The sequence below is a fragment of the Dendrobium catenatum genome, unplaced genomic scaffold (genome assembly GCF_001605985.2).
Source record: "Dendrobium catenatum unplaced genomic scaffold, ASM160598v2 fragScaff_scaffold_1482, whole genome shotgun sequence".
NCBI classification, from domain to species: domain Eukaryota; kingdom Viridiplantae; phylum Streptophyta; class Magnoliopsida; order Asparagales; family Orchidaceae; genus Dendrobium; species Dendrobium catenatum.
In genome coordinates, this window is record NW_021319944.1 from 1,624,317 (window position 1) to 1,629,867 (window position 5,551).

Sequence of the window (5,551 nt, forward strand, 5' to 3'; positions counted from 1 at the left end):
GAGCATGTTATAGGTGCTCTAATAGAAAGGTTATATTTCCTCATTATTTTAAACTTCCCTAATCTTTTCGACACACCCCACCATTCATCACTGACCCTTAGATCATCTTTTTCCCCACTTTGAGCAAATCGAAGTTCGAGTCGATAACTTCACTTACGCTCCTCGTTAAATGTCAAACTAATTCTTACCTATGAAAAATATTTTTTTTTGGGTCCCCAATAATACATAAAAGACTTCTTTTTTGAACATTTAGGCTAATTAGGGAAAACACACACATCATAAAAGCAAGATTCGAACTCATGATCTTTTAATTAGTAAATAAAGCTTCCAACCAACAAACCAAATTGAGTTACAAAAAATTATAATTATAACTATTCATTAAATTAGTCTATCTATAAATTCCCCCAATCCCTTCCACAAGCCACCTTTCTCGCAAAAACAGAAATCAAACTTTTCCGATATGAAACATCTGATTGCAGACCTTCCAGAAGAAATCGGCTTGGAGTGCCGTATTTGAGTCCTCCACGGAACCCTTCCTCTTCTCCGACGAGTCTGTTGCCGATGGAAACAAGCAATCGAAGCATTCCTCCTTCACTGCCTTCGTAGGTCCACTAGTTTCTCCGACCACCTCATCATCTTCTTATAGTCTCACCATACCCTCTCCGCCACAGGTAGACCCTCCCTCCCCTTCCCTACAATCTTTTTCTTATGGCGGATTTAATAGTTTTCCGACGTATTTTTGGTGAATTTTTTTTTGCCGGTAAAGAAAAAAATTTCGGAGAACAAAATTCGCCTTAAACATTTTTCCGGCGGAATTTAGCCTCCGGTAATTTCTCCGACGGCTGTTCGACAGAAAAATGCCGCCGAAATAAAAAAATTAAAAAAATAGCTTAATTCCACGCCCAAACCCGAACCCGCCCCCCACCATTGACGACGAGGTGGAGGCAGGAGGAAAAGACACAAAAGAAAAAGGGGTGGTCGAGGGAGACTAAAGGGATTGGTCGGAGGGAAGCCCACTCACCGGTAGACAGGTTGAGTGCAACGAGACGACAATAGGGGTGGGAGGAAAAAAACCTGAGGGAGCATCTAACTGCGTAGTGGGCCTCTATGAAGATGATGAGATGGTGGGAGGAACCGGCGAAGCGACATAGGTGGTGAAAGAAGGGGGATTCAGTTGCTTGTTTCCTCCGGCAGACTTGTTGGAGAAGAGGGAGGGTTTTGTGGGGGGCTCGAATAAGGCACTCCAAGCCTATTTCTTCTGGAAGGCCTGGTATTAGATCTTCCATATCAGGGAAATTCATTTTCTTTCTTCGATAAAGGTGAAGAATTTTGAGAAGATTTATAGTTTTGGATGAGTTAAGCGATGCATCTTAAATTTAATATTTTTTTTTCTAGTTAGAGAATCTTAATTTTCTTTGAAAAAAAATTGGAAAATATTTTTTTGAAGGTGTGGATTTCGAAGAGAGATAAAAGAGGCAGAAATACATCATTAGTTGAAGATAGAAAATTTGTCATCCCTTCTCTTTATGTGGTCTCCATTATCCTCTCTTTTTAGAGGCCCTAATTTAAGAGGAATCTCCTCTCACTCTTTTGTAATCTAGACAAATATTATTGAGATAACCTACTTTGGAGAGCATTAAAATGTCATAAATTTGTCATCCATTATCTTTATGTCATAAATTTGGGATATCTTTCTTATTGCTTTATTTTTCAAATTGCAATTATAACTTTTTGTAGACAGTTTTTTCAGTTGCTTTCGAAAAATTTGTACTAAAGAAATGCTTTCTATATCTTTAAGAAATTAATGTATCTATAGTTGTTTTATAAAGCAATAAGAACGCTAATATTGTTCATTAAAATTTTTTTTATCAAAATTATTTAATTTTCGAAAAAAATTGACCACTCTTATTTAAGTAACACCTCAAATTGTATATTTACATTATTCACATTATTAATAAATAAGCCGTTACATTCACATAAAAGTATGGTCCACAAATACATTTCCAACGACGTTTTTACTGGTTTTCGCAGTCTTCATATTAAACTTTTTTATATATATATAATTTTCATTTCTTGTATAAATGCTTTGGAAAGCAAGTCCATATGATAAGGCAGATAAATATAGATCTTCAAGAAACAATAGCCACCAAATCTAGCATTTCCTATAAGAAATTCAGGAACCAAGACACATATTTAAATTACCTTAAATTTTTAGTACCAAATTTCAAGCAAAAAACACCATAGCTTGCAATCGCCTCAGGACGAGTATTCTTAAATGTTTTTTTTAGTTGAAGCTGTTTGTTTACTGGCTAATTCCCTGAGAAGCTCCCCGTCCTGAGGTGATTGCAAGCTATGGTGTTTTTTGCTGGAAATTTGGTACTGGAAATTTAAGATAATTTAAATATCTGTCTTGGTTCCTGAATTTCTTATAGGAAATGCTAGATTTGGTGGCTATTGCTTCTTGAAGATCTATATTTATCTGCTTTATCGTACTTTTATTAGGATAAAAAAATTGTTGCATCTTGGAACATCCATGGGGGTAAAAAAAATATAAAGTTTAGGAACCTAGCCTTGTACGAAAATCTAGCACGCAAACAAATGAAGGATATAGGTGTACAACGTTCATATGAGACATCAGAGTTTTTACGTGGAAACTCCTAATAGGGGAAAAACTCACGGGAGTTTAATTGAATCCATTAGTATTTGTAATTGATTACAAATGAAGCCCTTCCTTGGGGCAAAGGCCTTGGCTTGATGTAGCAAGTATATATCATATCGAGTATATTAAATGGTGGGAGTTGGAAGGATCAGAGTTGACATGTTCGTTTGGTTGGAAGGATCATAGTAGACGAGCAATGCAGGTCGAAAGGACTATAATCGGGCGACAGTGGTTGGCTGGTGATGGTGGTTGGAAGGATCATAATTGACAAGAAACATAGGTCGGAAAGATCATGGTCGGGTAACGATGGCAAGAAGGATCGCAGTCGGGTGATGGTGGTCGGAAAGACTGTAGTCGAGCGATGGTAGTCCGAAGGACCGTGGTTGACGGGCGATAGAGGTTGAAAAGACTATTGTCGTGTGATAGTGGTCGGAAGGACCGTAGTCAGCAGGAAAATGAGTTCGGAAAGGCTATAGTAAGGCAAAGATGGTCAGAAGGATCGTAATCGGTGGTCGATGAAGGTCAGAAAGACCATAGTTAGGTGACAGTGGTTGGAAGAACTATAGTCGGCAGGCGACGAAGGTCGGCGAGACCATAGTCGGCAGCGATGAGGTTAGAAAGACTGTAATTCGAAGATATTGAGAGATCGTACTCAAGTGACGATGGTCGAAAAGACCATAATCAATTGGCGATAGAGGTCGGGGAGATTGTAGTTGGCAAGCGATAAAGGTCAAAGAGGCCATAGTCGGCAGGATATAGAGGTTGGAAAGATCGTACACTAGAGACAGTGGTCAGAGAGACCGTAATTAGTGGAAGATGGAGGTCAGGGAGACCACAGTCAGGCAATAGTGGTTAAAAGGATTGTAGTCGACAGGTGACGGTGGTTAGAAGAATCATAATTGGCAGACGATGTTAGTGTCTAGGCAGAATTTCGATGACGGTTGGTGGTCTGGTGAAAGTTCGATGAAGGTCGGTGACTACGCAGAAGTTGGAGGCTAGGAAAAAGTCCGACGAAATCCAACAACAGTCGGAGGCCGGACGGTGGACAAGGAAAAGCTTGGCGGCAATAGAGATCTCAGATTTCATCATTTCTTCTCTTCTTTTCTCCCACTCCTATGAACAATGAGGAGGTTATTTATAATTTTTTGGGAATGACATGTCCAACCAATAGGAAGAAGATCAAGGGCTTGTTGGGAGTGTTTTGAATGGACAACATATATCAACTCGCTTGATCATAGATCATTTATTGAGTATTTAAGTGTCATAATGATGTTAGAATTCACTGATCTTGGGCTCGTTGGATTCCTCTCATCGCGCCGCTCGATGTGACTAGAAGCATGTCATATTTGAATGTCATTTTGTCATCCAATTTATGCTTTAAACCCTCGATTTGGGCCATTTAGGCTTGGATCAAATTCAATTTTGTTTCGTTAGGTTCGCCTTTTCAAGACATTCAGTTCAAATATACATTTGCTTAAATCAGAGTTCGGATCAACTAGAATTTGCCTTGAGATTCGTGCTTGATTGAGAATTTTTTTTATCATAAATCAAATTTATTTTTGTACAAGTTGAGTATGATTGAGATGAATTGATATTGTAGAAATTATGATTAAGAAGATTTTATTTGGTTAATAACCTCAAGGGGAGTATCATGTTGATGTTGAGAAATTATTACATGTTGTAATTTTTTTAATTAAAATTTTATGTTATAATTTTTTTAGAGACTTAATATATCTTTGATCTCAAAAAAATTAAGGCAATTACTAAGTTACGAGAAAATACATTCTATTTAGCACGATTTTCAATACAATTCCCATTTTGTGATAACAAAGTAAGTTTATGAGATTACCTCTCTTCATGGAGAAGATTTAATAATATGCATTATAACAAATTTATAATGAGAATAATATTAAATATAACATATAAATTTATAATAATAAAAATTTGTATTTATAATATACATTATAATAAATTTATAAAATACAAATTTATTATACAATTTTAAAAACTTTGTACGCCAAGCAACCTAAATTTGCGGCCCAAGTAGCCAAAATTCGGGGCCCAATAAAATCTAAACTCACATTCAAGCTCATATAGTATTCATGCAACTTTTTTAGTCCCACATCATAAGGGAGTTTGAGATGGTTGTCTGTTAGCTCTTTATATTGTGTAAATTACACATTTTTTTAACAAAACATATTTTGTTAAATGACCTCCACATATTATAGTGTAATAATCTTAATATTTAATATAAAAAAGTTTATAGAACCGATCAGTTCTTTCCAACTCAGATATATATATTCCTCGTTAATTGTCAAATTAATTCTTATCTATGAAAAATATTTTTTGTTAGGGTCCTCATTAATACATAAAAGACTTTTTTTTAGACATTTAGGCTAATTAGGAAAAGCACACACATCATAAAAGCAAGATTCGAACTCATGATCTCTTGATTAGTAAATAAAACTTCCAACCAACAGATCAAATTGGTTGCGAAAAATTTTTTAATTATAAATATTCATTAAATTAGTCTATCTATAAATTCCCCCAATCCCTTCCACAAGCCACCTTTCTCGCAAAAACAGAAATCAAACTTTTCCGATATGAAACATCTGATTCCAGACCTTCCAGAAGAAATCGACTTGGAGTGCCGTATTTGAGTCCTCCACGGAACCCTCCCTCTTCTCCTACGAGTCTGCTGCCGATGGAAACAAGCAATCGAAGCCTCCCTCCTTTACTACCTTCGTCGGTCCACTAGTTTCTCCGACCACCTCATCATCTTCTTACAGGCTCACCGTAACCTCTCTGCCACAGGTAGACCCTTCCTCCCCTCCTACAATCTCGCTGCCCTCCACCAGTCCTCAACTAAGTGGGCTCCTTTCCCTACAATCC

General features: G+C 36.9%; 1 long non-coding RNA gene across 2 annotated transcripts; it reads left to right on the plus strand.

Moving 5' to 3' along the window:
• The first annotated feature begins 403 nt into the window (after positions 1 to 403).
• Positions 404 to 1,711, plus strand: LOC110111954. Of its 2 annotated transcripts, none has more exons than XR_002304974.2 (2): positions 404 to 671; positions 1,448 to 1,711. It is a non-coding gene; the product is annotated as an uncharacterized LOC110111954 (long non-coding RNA). The 2 variants fall into 2 exon arrangements; XR_002304973.2 differs by having other exon boundaries at positions 407 to 1,319.
• The last annotated feature ends 3,840 nt before the right edge of the window (positions 1,712 to 5,551 follow it).